The 16,310-nt window shown below is 32.2% G+C and overlaps 1 long non-coding RNA gene across 1 annotated transcript; it reads right to left on the bottom strand.

The window, feature by feature from the left end:
• Positions 1–11,736: 11,736 nt before the first annotated feature.
• LOC145970228 (uncharacterized) lies at positions 11,737–15,858 on the bottom strand. Its single transcript, XR_014438354.1, has 4 exons — positions 15,776–15,858; positions 15,344–15,532; positions 14,920–15,110; positions 11,737–14,213 (listed from the first exon to the last, which is right to left on the bottom strand). It is a non-coding gene; the product is annotated as an uncharacterized LOC145970228 (long non-coding RNA).
• Positions 15,859–16,310: the final 452 nt, after the last annotated feature.

The following is a 16,310-nucleotide window of genomic DNA, read 5'->3' as shown; positions in this document are numbered from 1 at the left end:
GTTGAATATTTCAATTAAAAAATAATAATTTAATTCAATGGTTTAGTCAAGTTAACAACTTTTTTTTCTCAGTGTATGTACGTGTAATCCAATCTTACATGTGTTGTCTAAAATTATATATTATGTAATTTGCGTAAATAATTAGACGCTTATGTGAGCGTAAAAGAATATCTTCAAAATGTATATAATAAGAGGAAAAAATAAAGCCTATACAATTAATAACATGCATTAGTAAGTAGGAAGTAGTATTGATAAAATAAAGTCTATACAATCGGTAAGATGTTAACTCCCTTTGCATTCTCTCAAAGAAACGTAATACTACCTAGGTAGATTAGGTCATGCCCATATTTTTTTAATGCCTTGATCCGCATAACACAGCGCGTAAACATGTTGCTCAGTCGCACTCGATCGAGTGCCACCGATTCCCTCGAACGAGTACGAACTGCGTAGTATAGCTATATTAGACGGATCAAGATCACAAGCACCGCTGTCTCGAGAAGAGGCTGTGAAGAGTGACGAAAACCAAGAAATCGGGTCATGACATAAATTACAAGAGGGCGAGATGTGCCCTTCTCTAGTTGATGTCTCTCTTGAGAGTTTTCTACTACAGAATCGTATCACTTGTGCATTTCTCGACTAATCATCTTTAAACTTGTCACTGTGGGATTCAGAATAGAAAGCAAAAAATATTGTTAAAATATCGAAGAATAAAAAGTTAGATTATATATTAGTTTATAAATCATATCAAATCGATAAAAAATATTTCCTTATTGTGATGGAATTTTATTTTCTTAAAATTAGCAATTTTTTTTATATTCTTGCATTTGTTTTAAGTACAGAGCTTATAAGATTGATTTATTTTTAAACGAATTTGTAACAAATTAAAGAAAAAAAAAATAAAAAATAAAATATTGCTTTTAAAAGAATGCGATACGGTTGATTCAATCAATCATCAATTAATGATTTTTGACTTTATTAATTCGCCGCTCGTTGATCCCATTTATTACATATTTGAACTAGCAATTATCATTTCGCAAGCTTCTTTTAAAGTCTTTGAACTCGATTTAGGGAATTGATCGATTAGTTAATATCGCGATCCCCACGTCCATCTTCCTCTTTGTCTCTTTTTTTTATCTCTCCCTCTCTTTTTCTTTCTCTTTAATTCATTTCATTTCGTCCAATTTAGGTCGTTCACCTCGTCAGGTCATAAACCTATCACTGTAAGAGCGAAATAATAATAATATTACAGATAAGCTAGACTGAATTGTTCCCATAGTAATATTACATCGATAAAATATTTGAGTATCAGACTATCGTGACGTTCTCTAAATTTTTCACACGCCAAAGAAGTCTTTGAACTCTTGAAGTGGTAAATTCAATCGATTATCAATGTATCTATCTTTTTTGTATACACTTTCTAACGTAATCTTTGATATTATTCGAGGTCTGAACCGAAATCTGAACTGGTTGCAACTGGTTTAGAATTTGTTTCTTATATTTTATAATTTTTATATTTATTTCTTAATATTTTTCTTTTTCCTTTTCGATATGAAGTAAAGAAAGATCAACTTTGAATTAATGCAGCCAGTTCAGTTAAAAAAAAATCACTTTTCTTCTCTATCAATTTAAACACATAACTAATAATTTCATTTCAACTCTTAGTTATAAATAAACTATCGTAAATATAGTAGTAGATAAACAGAATAATAATTTTATTTTAAATAATTTTATTTTAAAATAACTTTATTTTAGCGTGTTTTAGGACGAGAGAGAGATTGAATTAGGAGTAATTCCAGTATCTAGTGATAAGAACTGACTTTTCAGATACATTCCATACCGAGCGTACAAACGTTGTGCAACATTGCACGTAATCTTGGGACGAATGCCCTAAGGTGGACTTTGCGAGATGGTGAGTTCGTTGATCCCGCCGAATTAAAGACGCCTCGTCGGCGCATCCTCTTCGCCAGGCCGTCGAATTCGGAGCTTTCGGTCAGTCGGCTACGAGAGGCGCTCATAAATGAAGGACGAAGCACCTTCCTCCGTCAATGACTCCTAGCCGAGTTGTATGCGGCATTTATGCCACTTTGCCGGTCGTTCACCCCATGGTAGTCGGCCGTGAGCGCCACGTATTTCGCCATTTCGCGAAGCAAACTCGTTCGAAGTGTCTCTTCCGAAATTGATAAAGCTCGCGACGATGTTTGCTCGGAGAGGATGATACCTTTCGGCAAGAGAATCATCCAGAGGGAAAGTTTGCATAGCGAAATGCGGCCGTCGTAAACTATGATGAGCTATAAATTGCGATAAGCTCCCTCATTAATATCCGTCATGTATAACTCATTAGCAGAATCAACAGAAATAAATTCTTTTGTACAAATAATGATTTTCGGGGACAATGAAACAAAATTATATCTTGCTTTATCAATAATCATCAATGTTACGAATATTGTGCGCACGGGAAGCGCTATGAAAGCAAAGATAAAAGCCATAAAAGCAGATTATAGCTAATATACAATTGACAGACTCGTTGCGAGCGAGATCGTTGCAGTGCCGTTATTTTACCTGAATATCGTGTATAATGTTCGTCGGTTTTCGGCGTGCTGCCTGTTTCCCAGGCCGAATGTATGTTTAATAAAATTTTTTATTTTACCTCAGAATATTTTACTTTTTCGACTCGATTTAGCATGCAAATGAACTTTTCCAATCGTTTAAATGTTTCCACTGCTGGTAATCGATGCTCGTTAATTGCGATTGTTCGTTCGATATAAATTTCAGTTTTGATCGGATTAAAATTAAGGATTGAAAATAAAAATAAGGATATCATTTTTTAGGATTTTCGTTAATATTTTTCATTATTCATTTTGATCATATAATATTTGATTTTATTCAGGAAAAGTCAAAAATATCATAAAATATTAATATTTACAAATTGCCAAAATTTAAATTTAATTTTCAGAATTTAATCGCCACAATTTAAATTAAATTAAATTTTCGAAAATTTACTAAGTGTCACGACCAATTTGCAACGATTTCATCATATTTTGTTGAATGATTGTTGCAATAATATATCGTTTACTGAGTTTTGATCGTTAAAACAATTTTATGCTTCATTGGGGAAAGATTGTAGGAATGCAGATAATGCGATTTGAATACTGCCGATCGATGCGATTTCAATGTGCAATGTCAGCAGTCGCAAATAAGTTTGACAATTTGCAATAGCCATCGATAATGCGAATCGAAATACGTTTACTTATATCTTACATAACTTGACCCATTATTAACAGGTATAATGCGCCACGTGCGGCAAACAAGGAAATGATTGTCGACGCAAGCATATTTCCTTGCATAAATATAATGACGTAGGCAACAGCTGTTTAACAATTTTATATAAAAAAAGGATAATGCTTGTGTGTTTTTAAATTTTCAAAGATCTGAAAATTACGATCGTGGGAAGCGAGTTAATGCGTCTCATGATATGATAGACTAATCAACAATATCAATATAATTATCAATAATATTAATATTATTAGAGAATATATTATATAATATATATTATATAATATATTATATAATTTTATTTATTAATATTGTTAAAGATTATATTAATATTATATTAAAAAAGAATAATGCTTGTGTGTCTTTAAATTTTCAAAGATCTGAAAGTTACGATCGTGGGAAGCGAGTTAATGCGTCTCGTGATATGATAGACTAATCAACAATATCAATATAATTATCAATAATATTATTAGAGAATATATTACATAATATATATTATATATAATAATAATAATATTAATATTATAATAATAATATTAATATTATTAAAGAATATATTATATAATTTTATTTATGTATTAATATTGTTAGAGAATATATTAATATTATATTGAAGAAGAATATAAAATCAATAAAGAAAAAGGAATCTGGTAATTTCATAATCTTGGGACGTTTATCTCGTAATTTTTATCGTATATTTTTATTATATTGCTGATAAAATTTTATTTTTTATTTCTTCTCTCTCTTCCATAAGTCTATTTGGATTTTATTCGATGACTTATTTCAATTCTATACGTCATTCAATATTCATAAACATGTACTTCAATACAGTGCAAAATATGTTTACAAGTGCTTTCATTTCATTATGATTTATTAAAAGTCATTAATGAGCGATGGAAAATCCAACATATATAATGTACTTTGCACTTTAAATATTTCTTACAATCAAAAAGCGAAGAAATGAATTTAATCAAGGGGACCGTTTATAAAATTTTATATGTATAGAGCATTTATTGATATTAATTATAGATACGTATGTATATTTTATACAACACGCGATGAGAATTAACCAGAAAAGTTTTTCTTAACACAAACAACTTGAAAATATCTTTCCAAGAAGAACTCTTCTTTGGTCTTAAAAATAATCACGTCTATCCGTATCGATCATCAATCTCCTCCTATCACCCGCATATGTCAAAAGTCTCGGAAAAGATCCGTGTGCAAAAGATGCATCGGACTTCGACACCCGAGTTGAGAACTTGGTGTCATCGTGTCGGGAGAAGATTTAAAGGGGCGTAAACCGGAGGATCCGGTAGCGGCGATACATCGCGTTGAAAATTTTGGCTACACACGAGACCTCGGGTCATTGACCCGTTGGCGGTGGTCAGTGACGGTAACGGGCGACCGACCAGCCCATCCGTCCGACGCATCGCTCGGTCCTTCACCCGCTATTATCCCGACGGTTACATGCGTACGCGCACGTATTACACGTGCCCGCAATATATCGTCTCTCCCGGTCTCTCCTCCCTCGCGAAAAACGCCGCGGCGAGTCACGAGGAAAATATGCTTCCTTTACGGAGGAAAACTGTACGTACGTGAACTCGCTACGGGATGCACCGTGCGCGATCGAAATTCTGCGATCGCGCCGTGATTCGTATGCGTGACGTTAACCAGAGAACACTAAGAGAGAAAGAAAAAAGGGGGGGGGGCGGAGAGATTTCGGAGCAACTAATGAACAATTTCAAAAAATTTAAGAATGCGAGTGACTATATGTCGCTATATCTTGGAGAGTTTGCGCAACAAGAGATGGAGGCAACTGTCCGTCAATGGATTTTGAGGACATTGCTGAGTATGATGGACCTTGCGAACTCTCGGATATATCCAAGAATGTTGATAATATTGTAGCTAAATATGGTGGCCCTTCCCAAGCTCGAAGATATATGTAAAAATTGGAAAATGAGAAATTTAATACTCTTTTGATGTAATCATTTACATTTACAACTTTTTTTAACTACATTTTTACTTTTTAATATAACTTTAACTAATATAACATAATGAATTATCATCATAAAATTTTAAATTTGTTTAGCTAGAATGTAAGTAATCAATACGATGAAATTTGCTTGAGAAGATTTTCGATAAGAAACTTTGCAAATCTCATCTGAATGGAATAAAAACTCCAAAGAATTTTACATCACATTATCTTTTAACGATAACTTCAATACACCCTTAATTCTACTCAACGAAGCCGACTCATTAAGGGGTTATGCCTAGTCAGCAGACCCCTCTCAAAAGGTCGGAGAGATTTCGGAGCAACTAATGAACAATTTCAAGAAATTTAAAAATGCGAGCGACTATATGTCGCTATATCTTGGAGAGTTTGCGCAACAAGAGATGGAGGCAACTGTCCGTCAATGGATTTTGAGGACATTGCTGAGTATGATGGACCTTGCGAACTCTCGGATATATCCAAGAATATTGATAATATTGTAGCTAAATATGGTGGCCCTTCCCAAGCTCGAAGACATATGTAAAAATTGGAAAATGAGAAACTTAATACTCTTTCGATGTAATCATTTACATTTACAACTTTTTTTAACTACATTTTTACTTTTTAATATAACTTTAACTAATATAACATAATGAATTATCATCATAAAATTTTAAATTTGTTTAGCTAGAATGTAAGTAATCAATACGATGAAATTTGCTTGAGAAGATTTTCGATAAGAAACTTTGCAAATCTCATCTGAATGGAATAAAAACTCCAAAGAATTTTACATCACATTATCTTTTAACAATAACTTCAATACACCCTTAATTCTACTCAACGAAGCCGACTCATTAAGGGGTTATGCCTAGTCAGCAGACCCCTCTCAAAAGGTCGGAGAGATTTCGGAGCAACTAATGAACAATTTCAAGAAATTTAAAAATGCGAGCGACTATATGTCGCTATATCTTGGAGAGTTTGCGCAACAAGAGATGGAGGCAACTGTCCGTCAATGGATTTTGAGGACATTGCTGAGTATGATGGACCTTGCGAACTCTCGGATATATCCAAGAATATTGATAATATTGTAGCTAAATATGGTGGCCCTTCCCAAGCTCGAAGACATATGTAAAAATTGGAAAATGAGAAACTTAATACTCTTTCGATGTAATCATTTACATTTACAACTTTTTTTAACTACATTTTTACTTTTTAATATAACTTTAACTAATATAACATAATGAATTATCATCATAAAATTTTAAATTTGTTTAGCTAGAATGTAAGTAATCAATACGATGAAATTTGCTTGAGAAGATTTTCGATAAGAAACTTTGCAAATCTCATCTGAATGGAATAAAAACTCCAAAGAATTTTACATCACATTATCTTTTAACGATAACTTCAATACACCCTTAATTCTACTCAACGAAGCCGACTCATTAAGGGGTTATGCCTAGTCAGCAGACCCCTCTCAAAAGGTCGGAGAGATTTCGGAGCAACTAATGAACAATTTCAAGAAATTTAAAAATGCGAGCGACTATATGTCGCTATATCTTGGAGAGTTTGCGCAACAAGAGATGGAGGCAACTGTCCGTCAATGGATTTTGAGGACATTGCTGAGTATGATGGACCTTGCGAACTCTCGGATATATCCAAGAATATTGATAATATTGTAGCTAAATATGGTGGCCCTTCCCAAGCTCGAAGACATATGTAAAAATTGAAAAATGAGAAACTTAATACTCTTTCGATGTAATCATTTACATTTACAACTTTTTTTAACTACATTTTTACTTTTTAATATAACTTTAACTAATATAACATAATGAATTATCATCATAAAATTTTAAATTTGTTTAGATAGAATGTAAGTAATCAATACGATGAAATTTGCTTGAGAAGATTTTCGATAAGAAACTTTGCAAATCTCATCTGAATGGAATAAAAACTCCAAAGAATTTTACATCACATTATCTTTTAACGATAACTTCAATACACCCTTAATTCTACTCAACGAAGCCGACTCATTAAGGGGTTATGCCTAGTCAGCAGACCCCTCTCAAAAGGTCGGAGAGATTTCGGAGCAACTAATGAACAATTTCAAGAAATTTAAAAATGCGAGCGACTATATGTCGCTATATCTTGGAGAGTTTGCGCAACAAGAGATGGAGGCAACTGTCCGTCAATGGATTTTGAGGACATTGCTGAGTATGATGGACCTTGCGAACTCTCGGATATATCCAAGAATATTGATAATATTGTAGCTAAATATGGTGGCCCTTCCCAAGCTCGAAGACATATGTAAAAATTGGAAAATGAGAAACTTAATACTCTTTCGATGTAATCATTTACATTTACAACTTTTTTTAACTACATTTTTACTTTTTAATATAACTTTAACTAATATAACATAATGAATTATCATCATAAAATTTTAAATTTGTTTAGCTAGAATGTAAGTAATCAATACGATGAAATTTGCTTGAGAAGATTTTCGATAAGAAACTTTGCAAATCTCATCTGAATGGAATAAAAACTCCAAAGAATTTTACATCACATTATCTTTTAACGATAACTTCAATACACCCTTAATTCTACTCAACGAAGCCGACTCATTAAGGGGTTATGCCTAGTCAGCAGACCCCTCTCAAAAGGTCGGAGAGATTTCGGAGCAACTAATGAACAATTTCAAGAAATTTAAAAATGCGAGCGACTATATGTCGCTATATCTTGGAGAGTTTGCGCAACAAGAGATGGAGGCAACTGTCCGTCAATGGATTTTGAGGACATTGCTGAGTATGATGGACCTTGCGAACTCTCGGATATATCCAAGAATATTGATAATATTGTAGCTAAATATGGTGGCCCTTCCCAAGCTCGAAGACATATGTAAAAATTGGAAAATGAGAAACTTAATACTCTTTCGATGTAATCATTTACATTTACAACTTTTTTTAACTACATTTTTACTTTTTAATATAACTTTAACTAATATAACATAATGAATTATCATCATAAAATTTTAAATTTGTTTAGCTAGAATGTAAGTAATCAATACGATGAAATTTGCTTGAGAAGATTTTCGATAAGAAACTTTGCAAATCTCATCTGAATGGAATAAAAACTCCAAAGAATTTTACATCACATTATCTTTTAACGATAACTTCAATACACCCTTAATTCTACTCAACGAAGCCGACTCATTAAGGGGTTATGCCTAGTCAGCAGACCCCTCTCAAAAGGTCGGAGAGATTTCGGAGCAACTAATGAACAATTTCAAGAAATTTAAAAATGCGAGCGACTATATGTCGCTATATCTTGGAGAGTTTGCGCAACAAGAGATGGAGGCAACTGTCCGTCAATGGATTTTGAGGACATTGCTGAGTATGATGGACCTTGCGAACTCTCGGATATATCCAAGAATATTGATAATATTGTAGCTAAATATGGTGGCCCTTCCCAAGCTCGAAGACATATGTAAAAATTGAAAAATGAGAAACTTAATACTCTTTCGATGTAATCATTTACATTTACAACTTTTTTTAACTACATTTTTACTTTTTAATATAACTTTAACTAATATAACATAATGAATTATCATCATAAAATTTTAAATTTGTTTAGATAGAATGTAAGTAATCAATACGATGAAATTTGCTTGAGAAAATTTTCGATAAGAAACTTTGCAAATCTCATCTGAATGGAATAAAAACTCCAAAGAATTTTACATCACATTATCTTTTAACGATAACTTCAATACACCCTTAATTCTACTCAACGAAGCCGACTCATTAAGGGGTTATGCCTAGTCAGCAGACCCCTCTCAAAAGGTCGGAGAGATTTCGGAGCAACTAATGAACAATTTCAAGAAATTTAAAAATGCGAGCGACTATATGTCGCTATATCTTGGAGAGTTTGCGCAACAAGAGATGGAGGCAACTGTCCGTCAATGGATTTTGAGGACATTGCTGAGTATGATGGACCTTGCGAACTCTCGGATATATCCAAGAATATTGATAATATTGTAGCTAAATATGGTGGCCCTTCCCAAGCTCGAAGACATATGTAAAAATTGGAAAATGAGAAACTTAATACTCTTTCGATGTAATCATTTACATTTACAACTTTTTTTAACTACATTTTTACTTTTTAATATAACTTTAACTAATATAACATAATGAATTATCATCATAAAATTTTAAATTTGTTTAGCTAGAATGTAAGTAATCAATACGATGAAATTTGCTTGAGAAGATTTTCGATAAGAAACTTTGCAAATCTCATCTGAATGGAATAAAAACTCCAAAGAATTTTACATCACATTATCTTTTAACGATAACTTCAATACACCCTTAATTCTACTCAACGAAGCCGACTCATTAAGGGGTTATGCCTAGTCAGCAGACCCCTCTCAAAAGGTCGGAGAGATTTCGGAGCAACTAATGAACAATTTCAAGAAATTTAAAAATGCGAGCGACTATATGTCGCTATATCTTGGAGAGTTTGCGCAACAAGAGATGGAGGCAACTGTCCGTCAATGGATTTTGAGGACATTGCTGAGTATGATGGACCTTGCGAACTCTCGGATATATCCAAGAATATTGATAATATTGTAGCTAAATATGGTGGCCCTTCCCAAGCTCGAAGACATATGTAAAAATTGAAAAATGAGAAACTTAATACTCTTTCGATGTAATCATTTACATTTACAACTTTTTTTAACTACATTTTTACTTTTTAATATAACTTTAACTAATATAACATAATGAATTATCATCATAAAATTTTAAATTTGTTTAGATAGAATGTAAGTAATCAATACGATGAAATTTGCTTGAGAAGATTTTCGATAAGAAACTTTGCAAATCTCATCTGAATGGAATAAAAACTCCAAAGAATTTTACATCACATTATCTTTTAACGATAACTTCAATACACCCTTAATTCTACTCAACGAAGCCGACTCATTAAGGGGTTATGCCTAGTCAGCAGACCCCTCTCAAAAGGTCGGAGAGATTTCGGAGCAACTAATGAACAATTTCAAGAAATTTAAAAATGCGAGCGACTATATGTCGCTATATCTTGGAGAGTTTGCGCAACAAGAGATGGAGGCAACTGTCCGTCAATGGATTTTGAGGACATTGCTGAGTATGATGGACCTTGCGAACTCTCGGATATATCCAAGAATATTGATAATATTGTAGCTAAATATGGTGGCCCTTCCCAAGCTCGAAGACATATGTAAAAATTGGAAAATGAGAAACTTAATACTCTTTCGATGTAATCATTTACATTTACAACTTTTTTTAACTACATTTTTACTTTTTAATATAACTTTAACTAATATAACATAATGAATTATCATCATAAAATTTTAAATTTGTTTAGCTAGAATGTAAGTAATCAATACGATGAAATTTGCTTGAGAAGATTTTCGATAAGAAACTTTGCAAATCTCATCTGAATGGAATAAAAACTCCAAAGAATTTTACATCACATTATCTTTTAACGATAACTTCAATACACCCTTAATTCTACTCAACGAAGCCGACTCATTAAGGGGTTATGCCTAGTCAGCAGACCCCTCTCAAAAGGTCGGAGAGATTTCGGAGCAACTAATGAACAATTTCAAGAAATTTAAAAATGCGAGCGACTATATGTCGCTATATCTTGGAGAGTTTGCGCAACAAGAGATGGAGGCAACTGTCCGTCAATGGATTTTGAGGACATTGCTGAGTATGATGGACCTTGCGAACTCTCGGATATATCCAAGAATATTGATAATATTGTAGCTAAATATGGTGGCCCTTCCCAAGCTCGAAGACATATGTAAAAATTGAAAAATGAGAAACTTAATACTCTTTCGATGTAATCATTTACATTTACAACTTTTTTTAACTACATTTTTACTTTTTAATATAACTTTAACTAATATAACATAATGAATTATCATCATAAAATTTTAAATTTGTTTAGATAGAATGTAAGTAATCAATACGATGAAATTTGCTTGAGAAGATTTTCGATAAGAAACTTTGCAAATCTCATCTGAATGGAATAAAAACTCCAAAGAATTTTACATCACATTATCTTTTAACGATAACTTCAATACACCCTTAATTCTACTCAACGAAGCCGACTCATTAAGGGGTTATGCCTAGTCAGCAGACCCCTCTCAAAAGGTCGGAGAGATTTCGGAGCAACTAATGAACAATTTCAAGAAATTTAAAAATGCGAGCGACTATATGTCGCTATATCTTGGAGAGTTTGCGCAACAAGAGATGGAGGCAACTGTCCGTCAATGGATTTTGAGGACATTGCTGAGTATGATGGACCTTGCGAACTCTCGGATATATCCAAGAATATTGATAATATTGTAGCTAAATATGGTGGCTCTTCCCAAGCTCGAAGATATATGTAAAAATTGGAAAATGAGAAACTTAATACTCTTTCGATGTAATCATTTACATTTACAACTTTTTTTAACTACATTTTTACTTTTTAATATAACTTTAACTAATATAACATAATGAATTATCATCATAAAATTTTAAATTTGTTTAACTAGAATGTAAGTAATCAATACGATGAAATTTGCTTGAGAAGATTTTCGATAAGAAACTTTGCAAATCTCATCTGAATGGAATAAAAACTCCAAAGAATTTTGCATCACATTATCTTTTAACGATAACTTCAATACACTTTTAATTCTACTCAACGAAGCCGACTCATTAAGGGGTTATGCCTAGTCAGCAAACCGAAAAAAGTTTGATGTTTGGGAATTTTGTTTTGAAAAGTGTAATAATTTCTTTTTTACAAATAAATTTTTATTCAAAAGTACAAATATTAAGGATGTTATTATATTTTTTTAAAAATAAAATATTAAAAAATGTGAAAGTTATAACTATTCTCCCGGATATTGTTTTGTAAAAAGCGCTGCGCGGTGAGCAGTGCTATTCGAAGCTGATTCATCTGATATCAAAAATTCGATAAACTGTAGTTAATGTATGAAATTTTCTAGTAGATGAACAAAGGATTAATCGAAAAATTGTTTTGGGACAAAATAGCCCCCATTTAACACTAAGATATTCTTTTTTGACTTAAAAATTGCTCGTTTTTTATTAAGTAAAAAAAGTATTCATTAGAAAACAAAATCCTTCGTTCATTTACTAGGTTTTTATATGTAAAAGAAGCCTGTAAAATTTCAAGCAAATCGGTGTAACTGTTTTCGAAATATCTTGCTCACCGACTTTGAAAATGTGATTTTGATAAAAATGCGTTTAAGATTTATGTCAAGTTTACGTTAAATAAAATGCAGATTTTTTTAATTTACACAGAATCATCTATTCTGGGCATATAATTTTAGTTTATTTAAATCTTCATATGTTGGCTTGATAGCCCTCAAAACATCAGAGCTGAAGCTTTATAGTCGTGTTTAAACGAAGTTATACATTCTGGCTCTTCATGAAACATACACTTATAACTTCGTCAATTTGCATCCGATTAATTTGAAACTTTTAGGAAATATTTTCAATATGATATACTTCAAGGAAATGTAAAAACATAAAAATCGGTTTTTTTTGCTTTTATGACTAGGCATAACCCCTTAATGTTATTTGCTAAATTAATTTCAACTTCTGGATTCGTAGCGTCGTCAACGCAACGTGTTCCTACGTTTTCCTTCGAGAAATTATTCGAAGCATTGTTTGTGTGATCCACGTGCGATTTTGAGTTTTCATTTCGCTCTCCAGTACTAACTTCATCTTGCGGGCGAACTTAATATTGCCGGTTTTAATCCCTCTGCAGAAGAGGCTGATTTCACCCTTAATTCTACTCAATAACATAGCTTTCCAAGTGACTAATATAACTTAATAAGAACTTAATAAAAACTTTCGAAGAGAAAGAAAGAATTCATTATAAAATTTTATCAAAATATAATCGAATTGCGTCCAATGCGTCAGACTAATCGGACTATTAGAGTCACGTAGACAGACGATAGATAAACAGCCGAAGATAAACAAAGTTGTTTCAGAATATAAAATTGTAAATGGTCAACACACGTGTATCAAGACACAAAAGCAAGACGCTATGATTTTCGACGAGTCGATGATCGAGACGCTCGCTATTTCATTTCGCAAAAAGATCATTGATTGCAATGGCCTTCATCGTAACCTTGCTCGATAATATAACATATATTACTTTAATCATGTTATAAAGATACTTAAAAAGTTTAATTCAGAAAGACGGTGAAAATGACTTATATTTTTTCTATCAAAATTATAAACACATGCAAAATAATAGGCGGCAAACAGGCGAGATTTAAAACTTAATCGTTCGGCTTGTGAGAAAAAAATCAAATAAATCAAATGCACACGCAAGATTGTTGCAATGAAGGTCATTAATATAATATATATTACTTTAAAAATAGCACTGATATAAAATATTTTCTGTTATTATAATAAACGCTTTAATTATTAGACTTATTATATATACTAATGATTTGTTTCGCACATAAAGTAGAATTTATGATTGATATAATAATTTATGATTGGGGAATAATAATTATATATTAAAGAATAGTGACCAATATGACTTGCACTATTTTTACAGCTGAAAAAAACATAACAATGATCTTAAATACGAGTCGCCAGTTCGGATCGGATATAACTTATACTGGCATTTCTTACTTAAAATTATATTTTTAAATCTTAAAATCATTAATAAAAATATATCGCATTTATTTCTGGGACGTTTCGTATGTTGTCACTTATCGCTTCCGTGTGCACAGGATGTGGCAAATAGCAATCCAGCGAGAGCCGCAAATCCTTGCCGAAGTGTCGCTACCACGAGACTCACTCTGGTGATCAAGATGCACGCACCGGCATGTAAGGCGACGTTTGTGGCGTGATATCACATGGGACTCAAGCCTGCCATCAAGTAATTCAACCTGAAATCAATTAAAACAGAATTCGTCTGAAAATATCTAAAAATATTTCGACTTAATATAAGAAAATTGAGCTGTGTTAGCTACGATAAAGATGAATGACCGATCAAAAAGTGGATAATTAAGATTAGAATTAGATAAAAGCAATGAACAATCGGAAATAATATCGTATATTTTAAACAGGAAATAATTATCAAGAGAGCCTAATCATGTAGGAAGGAATCAGATAAATGACGATACACTTTGTAGCCAAGTTTTACGTTCGTCAATACTATCTTAATACGTGACATATCGAAATATATCTTTTTCAAAACTGGTGACGAGATCATCTTATCATGAATGTATATCACTTTTCGTTTTTTAACGTGATTAAAGTGTCATTCAACTTCTCCACGCATACCTGTGTTTATCACATAGGTATGCACTTTATCAAACATTTATTAACAATATTTTTCTGCCAGTACAATATTTTCATCATTATATGTTATATTTTATATATCTTTACATCAAGAGTAACGAATGATAAATTGAAATATTGAGTTGATGATCTCGTCACCAGTTTTGAAAAAGATATATTACTGTGTTTATACATATGTGTATTTGTCTCTCTCTGCAATATATAATAAGATAGCTTATTCGTTGTATTTGTAAACGAAGAATTTCTAGCCTACATAATATTTAAGTTACCTCTCTTGATAATAATAATTACATTTATCTCACGTCGTTTCTGACCTTCATCATTTTTGAACGGATTAAGTCTTCGATTAAATCTGTTTCAATTTTGTTTACCAGTAAATCACATATTTGACTTGTTGCTTATCAACCAAAAGTTATATCCTTCACGTCGCATGTTTCTCTTTTAAATACAATGATAAAAGCAATCCGGATGATAACAAAACGCTAAAAAATTAAAAATTAAAATTAAAAAAATTAAATTTAAAATAAAAATAACAGAGCGCGATAGGAAACGGATAGATCTTGTGTACAATTCCAACGGACGTAAAATTTAAAAACGAAAACAATTGATATGAAAAATGATTTAGAGCAGAAAGCGCAAATTATATACAGTTAAAAACGAAAAACTAATAATGCCTGGCCATAAGCTAAGTTTCTGAAAAAAGGCTAACGCTTACGTGAAAATTTAAACAAAATTGTATTGCGTGCCAATCCCCCGATAAAAAAGGTTCCCAAATTCGTAAATTAGTCAGCGTCGTAGAGATAAAATTGAGTTGCTTTGAACTGGTCAAAAATTTGTAGAAAAATTTTTGGGAGTCTCTTTGAATTGAAGATCCTCAGGAGAGTCGGCAGAAACAAATTGACTCCTTTAATCGATGGAACGAGATGCAAGCATGTAAAAAAATACAAAAGAAAGAAAGCAATACATATCAAGAACAAAGAAACTCATGCCAAGCATAAAAGTAATAAATAGCTAGTAATTCCATATCACAAAAATCCGTTAAAAAAAATGAAAACTGTTAGTTATAAAAGAGAATAATGTACATAGTATTATATGAAAGCCATGGGAAAATATAGAGCGGAATCGAGAATCTAAGCTTGATACTTACAAAGATGGAAAACAGAGAATCGAGATAAACCGAGTTTAAATCATGCCTAAAGGTGAAAGATTGCGATCGTGAAAAGACTGAACGATAACTGACAAAAGGCGAAGTAGGAATAGGAAGAAGGGGGGGAGAGGGAAAGTAAGGGTGAGGGGAAGGGAACTTAGGAAGTGGAAGACAAAGCAGCGAGAGACTTTGAAAAAGCAAGGCATTTTTTAATGATAAATTTTGCATCCGTTGGAATTGTACACAAGGTCTATCCGTTTCTAATCGCGCTCTGTTATTTTTATTTTAAATTTAATTTTATTTTCTAACGACATCCCGAACATTGAAAAGGATCTTGAAAAGATCGAAACGTACATATGTATTAATTTTTTTTTCAATCAAATTAATTTTTGCAGATATATTTTTGTACTTTTATACCTAACTGATTATTAATATATTATGTTTCTTACTTAGAGTTTTTATTATCATTTTTATTTTCTTTGCTAACATCGCCACGGTCTTTTAGCCTTCCTTTTTATTCCGTTTTGTTTCTCTT

Source organism: Camponotus vicinus, unplaced genomic scaffold (assembly GCF_025532165.1).
Source record: "Camponotus vicinus isolate PSW18456_S1 unplaced genomic scaffold, iyCamVici1.0 SCAF_4, whole genome shotgun sequence".
NCBI lineage: Eukaryota > Metazoa > Arthropoda > Insecta > Hymenoptera > Formicidae > Camponotus > Camponotus vicinus.
Note: the sequence above shows the minus strand (reverse complement) of the source record. Positions and strands in the feature narration are given on the sequence as shown.